At 41.5% G+C, this 12,016-nt stretch overlaps 1 long non-coding RNA gene across 1 annotated transcript; it reads left to right on the top strand.

Annotated features, from left to right (window-relative positions):
• The first annotated feature begins 2,985 nt into the window (after positions 1 to 2,985).
• LOC122970630 lies at positions 2,986 to 6,981 on the top strand. The gene is made up of 2 exons (XR_006399273.1): positions 2,986 to 6,352; positions 6,731 to 6,981. It is a non-coding gene; the product is annotated as an uncharacterized LOC122970630 (long non-coding RNA).
• The last annotated feature ends 5,035 nt before the right edge of the window (positions 6,982 to 12,016 follow it).

Here is a 12,016-nt window from a genome sequence, read left to right as displayed (position 1 = left end):
CACAATTGCCTCGATTTTCAGCGAAAAAATATTGTAATTCCCATCTCTCCTAGAAGCGGCGTCCCTCACGGTCAACTTTCCTCTTTTTATTTACAGGCGCCATGGCAGAAATTAGCGAGAAGGGTTCACAGCAAGGTCACAGAGCCTGATAGACTTAAAGTGGTGCTGCCGTCATGAGGTAAAAGGAGAAATTGCATTTTGAACCTTTTATGATTTATTTATTCTGTTTGACAGTCCTAGCGGGCCAAAAATAATACATTATAAAACCAAAGCTGCGGGCCACATAAAATCTGACTGCGGGCCGTGATTGGCCCCCAGGCCTGACTTTGGACATGCCTGCTCTAAGTCGAATACTAAGTCAATGAGTTTTCAATGAGTCATTAAGGTCTCATCCGCTTAATTCAGGCCCTCTAATAAGTATACTTGTGGTTATTTTGGAACACCCCACACCCCTTATTTGGCCCCTCTTTATTTCATCACTATTGTATCAAAAGATCTCGAGCATCTCGAGTACTGAGTCTACAGAATACATACTGAACTTTAATGGTAAACAGTAAGCATTTATAGTACTCAATGAGCCAAGTCATCTGCTCCATAGTGTCACAAACTTGATGTCATTCATTCACCAAATAAATAACAATACAATAACATAAAACAGTTTTACATATAAAAGCATATAGTTTATTGACTCATACTTCTATGTTACATTCTTAAATTAAGTTTAAATAAGGATTAGTGGATGTTCAAAAATGTGCAAACTGTGCTTGTGCAATTCTGGGTTATGGTAATTATGGACATGCGTACTACTGCGTAGCAAAATCCACACAGAAGAGTTAACACAGCAAGTAAGTGAGAAACAAGCAATGGTGTACAAGCACAATAGCAGATTTCAAAAGTGAAAATTGAAAGAAGAAGCCGAGAAAGAAAAAGCAGGCTGATCTATCACTATCTTGCCTTGCTATTATGACTCCTCTTCTATAACATGGCGGTCTGTTTCCCCAGTAATCATTTAGTTGTCAACTGCAGTGCATTTCCTTGTTGCCGGTTGTTTTAAAGCCGCATTCTTTCACTTCTTTCATTCGCTACTGACGTTACATTATGTTACATCTGATTGTGATGGGCAGCCAGGCTTGCTTTGACTATCTTGCATGGGTGTCCAGCGCTGACTCGTTAAGCCACTGCTGGGCTTTAAACTGGCTCCAATACGAAACCAGTGGGTGACGTCACACCTCACTGCACCCATCTTTATATACAGTCCAACTCTGGCTTTGGTTAAAAAAAAAAGTCACAGGCTCCTTTAGTGAGAATCTGTAACATGACTTATGCCAAAATTATATTTCTGCACACTACATCTACACACAAAAAGTTGCTCTGGGTAACCATAGATCACAGAGGAGCCATAGTGTGCATCTCCCAACTCCAAACAATGCGTTGAACAGCCTTACACATCAAATAAGTCAATCCAATTTCCTGTTGTGCAATGGGTTCAAAATGGAACACTGGCTCTGAGCTCTTTAAAGTTTTACCCAAAATCTGTACAACTGCAAAGGACAACATACATGAGAACATCGCCGGAGAGAAGCACGTTCCAACCTTTAATTGTATTTAACAATCTGCAACCTACCTTACAATCTCACAATTTCATTTAGCAGACGCTTTTATCCAAAGCAATGTACATCTGAGATGCACATCTACCAAACAGAAACACACAAAGATTTGAAACAAACTTAATTTACGAATGATCCTCCTAGAAATCCTCCTAGTGTAGGTAGCACATTAAGCATCAATAAACAGTTCAGCTAACATTCACATTTTCAACCACCTAAAATCTAGTTTCTGAAGAGACCACCAGAGGAGAGAAAGAGAAAGTGAGTGTGTGTGTGTGTGTGTGTGTATAGAGGGTTTTGGTGGGGTCACGTCAACAGACAGTCAGCGATATAATTGCACCTCATTAGGCATACAGATTGGCGCCTTCCACTCCCTCTCCATTTTCCTCGCTCCGGACGACCCCATAGGACGGCTGCCACTCAGAAGAAAGTCATTAACCAATCACAGCGTGGCGTTTGTCACTAAGGGAAAAATAATGATAATCGTAATCCTTAGGATCTCCTAGATAACTCATTTATTTCATTTAAAAGCCAAATTACAGTGCTCAAATGCAGTGGAGGCCACAGTGGCACTCAAAGCAGAGCGTCAGAGAGGGGGCCAGAGCGACGTGTTGTGTCTTCATTAACTGTGCGAGAGGGAACCAAAGACTCTGCACGCAATTAATGCAACATCACAGCGCTAACGTTTATCACTCGCCCCCATACACACACACACACACACACACACACACACACACACACACACACACGTACTGAGTGACACAGACATAACAGCGCACTGCTCATTACTCCTGTGCAGGTCTGGTCTCCATGGTCTAGGTGGTGTGATGGGGGCTGTGGGAGTAGCCTCCCAGTTGTCTGACACACGCGTGTGTGCGCGCGCACACACACACACACACACACACACACACAGGCACGTGCATTTAGCTTCACCTGCTATAGGGGATCAGGATGAGGGAAACCTCTGATTCATAGCCTTTTATCTCAGGCACAGACACACAGAAACACACACTCTCTCCGTCTGTCTGTCTCTCTCTCTCTCTTTCACTCTCTCTCTCTCTCTCAAACACACACAAACACATGCAGTGGAGTCATATCTTGATTAGGCGGCTTAGGTGGTCCTGGGGAAATACACTCATCTCTGTCTGTCTCTCTGCCTCCTCTGGCATGCTGTTATCTCCAGGGTCCAAATGTTTGGAGATATCTTCACACACACCTGATGGCAAACAACCTCAGTTGTCTCCCCGGCCTGTCCTTCTTCTAACAGGCTCCTGCAGCCTTGACCAGACCCACAGCCTGTTTACAAAGGGTCGGCCCCAACATGCTGTTTAGCCCTGTTTGTCAAAAGGGAGAAAGAGAAAGGTAAATGCAAAGGCAGTGAGCTTTACTGGTCCAAAATCCTTTTCTGGAAAATTGGATTCCCAACTATCTGAGGAACTTCATTTACATAGAAAAAATCAATTGTTCAATTTCCACAGAATTTTCTTATTTTTCCTCTTTCCTCATGGATGCTATATTTATTCATTCAGGGTTATATGGAATAATGAACCTCCAATGGCTGGAGGAATTATGACTGTTGTCCATCGGGAACAGAGGAGAAAGTAGGGTAATGTTGTTATAGAGCCAGAAAGTCACAGGAGAAGGAGGTGCAGGTGGTTGAAGGGGTCAACGAAATGATTGACTGTGACACGGGAGCTGTTCATTTCCCATTTCTTACAGTGAACTTTTTTTTTTTCAAGCCATGATTGTGCAATAACCATAACCAAGTAGTTCTTTTAACCCAAACCATGATCTTTCTCTAACCCTAACCAAAGTCATTTTTGTGCCCAAACCTAACAGTGTATTTTTGTAAGATCAGAAAAAAACTTTGCAACTTTGATGTTGTAACAGTTTTTGAAGGCACTGATAGAATAATGTTGTCCTGCTGTGGTCGTGTCAGACCAGAAAACAGATGTGTGTCTTTCTGGAGGGCAATTACAAACAACATATTTTGTCGTTTAATTTAAAGGACTTGTTTCTTGACACTTAGGGTTTTAACCTTAAAACCATCTATTTAACATTTTCACAAGAACCTATAGCAATTTAACAGTTAAATTATAGATTGGAATTCTTTTTTTTAGAAATATAAACTATAAACATATGCTGTCATTGTATGGTTGAACACAAGAAAATGTGGTTGTTTATGCATACAAACAAGAAGTTTATCTGACATTTAATTGGAATTTTTTGAGACAAATGTCTTTATCTTGTGGATATCCAGGAAAGAGCTAAACTGCAGCTTACTCATAGGTTAAGCTTAACTTTAAACTGCACACAGATGCCTAAGAATATATCCTGACTTTCATCCTAATATGTAGGTAGGAAAAAAGACTGAAATTACACAATATCACAAACCCAACCTATCCATTTACAGTGACAATGTGCAGCTGTTTCCCTTGAAGCAGGGAAGTGTATTATAAGACCTGCCTTCCTTCCTCCTCCTCATGTGAAGGAGGAGACGTGGCCATGACAAAAAAAAGACAGATCTGCCGTTGGTCAATGCAGCTTTCTCTTAAATTTACATTTTTGTGGGAGAAGTGAGCAGGCGAAATAGTAGAAAGACATAAACTGACTCATGTTGAAATCAACACGTTGTGGAGCAAAGTAACCCAATAGTCAGGTTTTTTTTTCTCATTTTATTTTACAAAGCAGTCACCACAGAAAGTATGATGTTTTTTGGTAAATGAGTGCATTTTAACCTAAAAGCCTTCTCCAGTGTATCATATAATTTTCAAGCCTTTAATTTCAGCTGTGACAAAATAACAGGTGCACCTCACAAATTATTGAAAAGGCTTTCAGAGCAGTTGACCCAACCAGCTTCTCCACAGAGACAGAGCATCATAAAACTGTCACAGCAGTGTGATCACCTCCCTTCTTTTCCTATCCCCTGTATACTTATCAAAGACAATAAAATTGAAATGAAATTTAGTAGCTATAGCCGCATGAAGATACCAGATAGATTAACACACCCAAGACACAAGAAAGATAAGTTCCTCGTCAGTTATGTAGATAGTAAAATAACTAAATCAGGTCATCTGGGCAGTATGCAAAACTGACAGAACAGGTTTACTGGACAACTGACGCGTGTTTTACAGATGACAGAGTGTGAAAGGAGAAGTATTTGCATGATGTCATCTTTCCTCAGACCTTATCTTTTAAAGATCATCAGTCAATGCACATGGTGGCATGACTTGTGATGTCATCCTCCCCTCCAGCAGCAGATCATCAACAGGTAAATTCAGATTCGTGGCTCAGTGGAGACATTCCTCTCCTCTGTAACAGTACCTTACTACATAATAAGACCTTCAGATTTTGTCCAAGTTTCCGTATTTTGTGCTCTTATCTAAGCTGTAACTGCTCACGGGACCTACGCCGTCCCTCCAAAGCTGTTTCCCAAACCAGAGGACACCTACTTCAGAGTCCATTTTTCCAAGACCAAAAACAGAACTGTATAGCAGGTTGAAAAGACCTGTCTTAATCCTCTAAAAGTATCCTCCAAACATGATGGCACATATCCAGTGGATCCTGAACAGCCCTCAATATTTCAAAAGCCAGTCACTTCAATGTCATGCAGTCCTCGACAACTTGTAAAATGAGGAAATGTTGCAACCATGTTTTTCTTTACAGGGACATAGCATGCTTTTTGCAATTTTCTGTCATTTATATACTGTTAAAATGTCGGATGTCTATGCTAAAAATAGTCAAAGTTCCAAAACTTGAGGTGAACTTATGTGTGAACTTAATGAATTCTCTATTTGCAAGTTACCTCTACTTCTCCATCGGTAAGACGTCAGATTGTTTGCACATGCCTACGAATGACCATTGTCTTTGTTTCTAAGGGCTCATTTATGCTCCCTTTATGTACGAAAATAAATGCGTCCATTTCAAACGATGTAACCATCACTGTCCACAAACTTCCATACATCCTTTATGTTGGCATGGATGTTGAGCAATACATCCACTAGAGTCGGAGTCACAAGTTTCGGACAACAAACATGGCGACAGTGGAGAAGGTCATTACAAGGTACCTGTTAAGAAAGAGGCAAAAGCGGAGGCAGTTTTCCAATACTTTCAGATGTCCGCCAGGGTATTCGATAACTTGCTTTGCCAGGTGAACCATCACATCAAGCATGGGAATTCACACCGTGCGCCTGTGAGTGAGGCTGAGCGACTAGCTGTCACCATCCGCTTTCTCACTTCAGGGATCAGCCAGCAAGCTTTGGCAGCAAGTTACAAGCTGGGTTCTGCAACTGTGAGCTGCATTGTCAGGGAGGTGTGCCATGCTGTATGTGATTGGGCTCAGGGATGAGTTTGTGGCCTTTTCAGAAGAAGAACAGTGGGATGTAATCAGGAGGGAGCTGTGAAATTATCCCAACTGCTTCGGGGCTATAGATGGTAAACATATCAGAGTGAGAGCACCAGCCAACAGTGGCGGTAGTTTATATAACTACTTAAGTTTCTTTAGTTTTATCTTGATGGCAGTCTGTGATGCAAGGTACAAATTCAGATACGTCAATATTGGCGCTTATGGCAGAGAGAGTGATGCTGGAGTCTTCTCGAGAAGCCGCTTTGGATCCCAGCTCATCCAGGGCAAGCTTCATCTTCCACCCACAGCTCCCCTGCCTGGACTGAGATAATCACTCCACCTGTCGTTGTGGGTGATGAAGCATTTCCACAGAAGGTGAACCTGATGCCACCATATTCAGGTCAGTGTACCTCAGATTTTGGTGGACAAGAAAGAAAAAAAAAACACTACAGTACAAAGGAATGCACATATTGCCTTAAAAATGAAGACAATGGTTATGGTATAGTGTATTGTGGCTTGTTTTATTGTACTCTTTTAATTCATTCATTCATTCATTCATTATCATTTACTGATAAGGCATCAGTTGCAATATTTCTTTTACTAGCCACTTGGCATTAGCTTCAGGAAGCTTACATGTTTAGGTTGGTCATGAAAGTTGCATACATTTTTGTTTGCCAGTGTCTCCTTGCGAATTTCTTCCAGCCTTCGGAGTGATGCATTGTCAAATGGATTTGGTTTCTAGCTTCTCTCTCTTTTTTCTCATGTGATGATGCCCTAGGTGGAGGAGGAGGAGGAGGAGGAGGGCTTGCCACATCAGAGGACGATAATGTACCTGAGCTTGATGCAGGTGAAGAAGATAATTTACAAACTTTAAGTACTGGCCTCCCTATCATGTTCTGGTGGCTAGAACAACAGAGAAGCCACATGCAAGGCATTGGTAGTGTGAATCAATAGGTGCCAAGTTGTTTTTTGTGCAATTCATATTTATTTACAAAGTAGTCAATAAAAACATGAATCATTTATTAACAACCAGGTGTCAAATGACCTCATCTGTCATCATATTACCAATGTTAGTAATTGAGGTTGGTCAGTTGGCTTGGGTTTTGTTATTCTTGCACTCTCTCTCTTTCTCTCTCTATGTGTATATTTTTCAAAAATGTCTTTTTAGTAAATATTTCTATAAAGTTTAAATCAAAGCAGGTGGACAAAACACCACATTATACGCTATATCTTTGAAATACTAAAACATAAAAAGTAAATTATCTTTCAAAGAATAAACACAAGATCTGCAGTTTTTTTAAGTGCTCATTATATAGTGCTCAAAATATAATAGGCCTGAATGTAGTTATCCATCCACTCATTGCAGTCAGCATAGCATATGGTGCTGTATTGAAGAAACATCCCGCTGTTTTCCAAGTACCACAATGTTAAACAAGATACTTATCATGTCGTTATTTGGGTAATTGGTCTCTGTTGTTCGGTGATTAATATATACGTTGATGCATCCCAGATGCTGAAGAATTGGTGGATTCACCAGCTGCATCCCCACTCCATTTGCCCCAACGATTTCCGGTGGTACTGCTCCATCTAATCCGTATCTGTAAGCTTTAAGAAAATGTGCACAAACACGGACGAAATGAATGCAGAGTATGGACAGAAGGCTCCATCCATACCCGTGTTTAACGTTGAGCATAAATGAGCCTTGAGGTTGTTCCATGGGCTGTTCAAGTTGTCCGCTTGCATATTTTGGATCGGATTCAGCTCAAACATGTAGGGATGTCACTGAGAAGTTTATGTTTTGAGTAAATAAATGAGGAAAAGAAGCGAAATGTTTGTTTGCGTAGCCTCAGGAGAAGGGCAGCTTCTGGAAGCTAACCAATCAGAACAGAGTGGGCTCACTGGGAGGGCAGAGACAGGAGCTTAAACAGCCTGTTTCAGACAGAGGCTGAACTGAGGGGCTGCATTAAGGGCCAGTGTAAGATAAATAAAAAGTGTTTTAAACTGTAAATCATGCAAAGATATTATAGTAGTAACCCCAGAATATGATTATTGATCTGGAAATGTGCATTATATATACTCTTTAAGTTCACATCACTGGTAATAACAAAACATTGACTGAAATAAGGAAAATTTCACCATAAAGTGTGAACAAAAGAAGCTTCCTGAGCTGCTTGTTGTTTTCACGACAGATGTCATCTCCATCAACTACACACATAATGACAAGAAATGTATGTTATGGATATATTTACCATTAACCTGGTACGTTATTTTCAATCATATACATAAGTGGAACATTGTGACTACTGTATTGTGGAACTTGCCTTTTATTTATCACTGGCATTCTATCTTTGCTTTTATTATCGCACCTTTCCAGCCCCTATTTAAGCAATTACAGAACAAACAGATGTACACACACGCAACATCACATTTACACCTGCTGACCTGGAGGTATTCAGCGCACACAGTCACTATTCAAGGCTGTATGGAGTTGGTTTACACAGCTTGCAATTTCACAGGACGAAGGAATTAACCTTGAATATCTGACTATAATCCTCACTGTACACCGTAGTCTGTAAAGAGGGACGTAGCAAGGCGTGACATCACCCATTGGTTTGCGGTCAGTGCCATCTTTTCTTTTTGGAGCCAGGACCGTCCATAAAGAAGTGTGGGGTGTTGCCTTTCATGCTCTCGAAACACGGCCTGCTACTTCAGACCAAAGCTAAAGCTAACTCACCGGGAACACCAAGTAGTGCACACTTGTTCTAACATTAGCTAACTAACACAGCAGGTATCGTTATCAAGTAACTTACCGAATATTGCGACAGAAGCTCTGTGAGTCCCAGAGCTGGGGGGCGATCTGTCAATTACAGCTGTCACACGGTAGACATCAAAGGTACTATTCATCTTTATATCTTATTAACTGAGCAATAATTTCCAAAATGACCACAAGCGCACTTATTAGAGGGGAAGAATTTGGAGATTGAGACTATAATGACTCGATGGAAAAATTCATTGACTTAGTATTTCATGAGAGAAGTCCATGCTTTTTGAATGGAAAGCTATTGCAGCCAGGTAATTTTTGGAGCCAGCATCTAGCGACCATCAGTGTTACTGCATTTTAAGGGACATCCGCGATGCCTTCAACTTCAAGTGGTGGTTGTTGCCGCTTGCTGTACACACAAATGTGACTTTGTGTGACAGAACATAAACCATGATGAGGAAATTCCTTCAGTGGACCTGCAGCAATAAGACTGAAGGATGACTGACATGAGTACACACAAAAAACACAATTTGCACGTATTCTGTCTTTTTATCTCTCTCTCTCTCTCTCTCTCTCTCTCTCCTTACACACACACACACACACACACACACACACACACACACACACATCTCTGATGTGGTTGAGTTGTCTCTGTTCAGCACGTAATGACTGTGCTATGTGGTTTTTATTTTTCTTACTCCCGTAAAGTTGACTCATGCTCAACTGGTGCTTGTGGGTGTGTGTGTGTCGAAACGCTAACAGAGTTCACTCTTCATGTATTCACAATAACTGATGATGTGGTGTGATCAGTGACTGTAGCCAAAACTATTGCAGACATGTTTAAAAATGAGTTTGAGGAGGAGCTGTTCAATTTTTCAACTGACTGGCCGTTGAAAGCCTGAGCTGCTGTATAAATACACAAATGTGCACATACACACTCACATAGGTGTAGGCTCAAACATACAGATACAGCAACACACACACACACACACACACACACAGCCTTGTAGCAAATAAGTAACCGATAGAAAGGCAGCATAAAAATAATTCACGCTACTTCATCCTCAATCTTTGTTTAGCTGAACAAAGTCATTTTACCCGTTTTGTTCGCACACACACACACAAACACTGGCATGAAAACACACACATACACACACAGGGACAGGTATATCATGCATTCTGGGCCTACAGTGCCGAGGCGTTCAGTAATTGAAAACAGGGCTGAATAATCTGAGAGAATGACAGCCCTGAAAGATTATGTGAACTCAAACATTAACACAATTAAGTGTGTGAGCACTGGAGTATGTCGCAGCATTAGACACTGTCTTAATAGTCCCCCAGCACAAAGACAGAGGAATGTGTGTGTGTGTGAAAGAGAGAGACAGAGTGCATGCATGACAACCCATATCACCATTGTGTGATGAAGAAAGACCAGAAGCAAAACGGCTGTGTTTAAAGCGCCAAATGTTGCAAAACAAAGAAATATGCTGCCGTTTTAATATCAATTTGATTACAAAACCAGAAATTCAACCAGACTTCTGTGGAACCCTGTGAAGGGAAAAACACAGTGATAACAAATAGTCTTATTTTTTATAGCAGTGATCCGGTTGTTAAAGACAGACGCTTTATCAGACAGTGAGCAAATGATTCAATTGTCTCCTGGTGATTCCGTGCCTTAGCTACAGCCGCCGGGTCGGCGTGGCGACGGCCCAGTTCTGATTTATCTAGCGGGCTGCACTCAGGTGCTGTTTTGTTAACAGGATTGCAGCCATTTATAACTGTGTTTCATTACTGTACTAAGAGCCGATAAGATGATCACTCACACACACACACCAACACACACACACATTCGCACACACAGAGGCGCTAATTCAATCCGCTGACAGGGAAACACGGCAAACAACATCCATTATGGCCTCGGAGCTAATTGGCAATGGGGGGGTGAGGAAAAGGGAGGGAGACAGAGGCGGAGGTGGAGGGCTGGGTGAAGGGAGCTAGAGGAAGCCTGGGTTTGGTGGGGGATTTCTGCAATGAGATGTAAAGTACCTAGAATATTTCCTCTATTTTTCACCATCCATTGTTTGCGGTTATTCATCACATCTATCGCTAAGTCTGACTTTATACCTAAAAACAGGACAAGGCCTCCTCAAAGTGTTAGATGCATCTCTTCTTCCTCCGATCTCCCCCTTCTTTCTTTTTTTAGAAGAAGGGTATTGCCAGGAGGAAAAGTAAAAATGAGAATACCTGTCAATAAAGCACACGCTTCCATCTGACCAGCAGCAAACTGTAAGTCTAAGCCCCAAACAAAAGATGGCATCTCAGCCCCTAGTGTCATCAAACTGGTGGTGACATTTAATAATTCCCTCTCTCCCACTAACCCTCACCCCCTCCCTGCTCGATCACCTGACTCACTATTACAATTAGAGATAAATCTTCTCCTGTACGCAGAAGAAATAGGGAGGGAGAGACAAGGTAGTGATGAATTACCGTCATTCATGCAAAGACAAGATCTTTTAGGATTCCTGCCTTTGACTCTGTTTATTTACTTCCTCCATCACGCCACATCAGCAACAGAGTAATGGTGGATGAATGGCTGGAAAGGCAGGCAGACCGTGAGACGGATGGAGTTGCAGGGAGAAATAAATAATATCAGTGGAGGTGTTTGAATCCAGAGAAGGAAAAGAGAGGGACAATTATAATAAAGAGAGAGAAGAGGAAAGAAAAGCACAGCGGGGGTAGGATTTGAATGCCCGGGGAAGAGAGACAGATAAACAGATAGAGGCGAGTAGAGACAGAAGAGGCAGGGAGCGATGGATGAGCAGATTTAGAGGCCAGGAGATAAGAGGGGAGATAAAAGCATGGAGGAAGAGGGAGGGAGAGAGGGGTGTGCTGCACCGTACAATGTTTACATGCACCAATATGTTGTTGAACATGTCTGCTTACTTATGTCATTAGCTGGAGCTACTGAGCATGTACACACAGCGGATGGTGCATGCAGGTACTGAGAAACACCAAAACGCATACACACACCTACACACAAAAACAGAGAGGGAAAGGGTGATGACATGTTGGTAAAAGAAAATTATGTGTTTTGGCAGTTAGACACACCCTTTTCATGTTGGCAGATCCTAATCTTGTTCAAAGGTTTGTGTATCTTGTGAACAGTCTTACACTCTCTTAAAATAATATAAGATAATATACACAGTGATGAAGTACTGACAAAGTGTGGGACACTTTTCAGCCATTTTCTTTCTCTTGTCATGCAAAACACTCTCATAAAATGTCATGAAATGGGCAGGATAT

Source organism: Thunnus albacares, chromosome 20 (assembly GCF_914725855.1).
Source record: "Thunnus albacares chromosome 20, fThuAlb1.1, whole genome shotgun sequence".
In the NCBI taxonomy this organism is placed as follows: domain Eukaryota; kingdom Metazoa; phylum Chordata; class Actinopteri; order Scombriformes; family Scombridae; genus Thunnus; species Thunnus albacares.
Note: the sequence above shows the minus strand (reverse complement) of the source record. Positions and strands in the feature narration are given on the sequence as shown.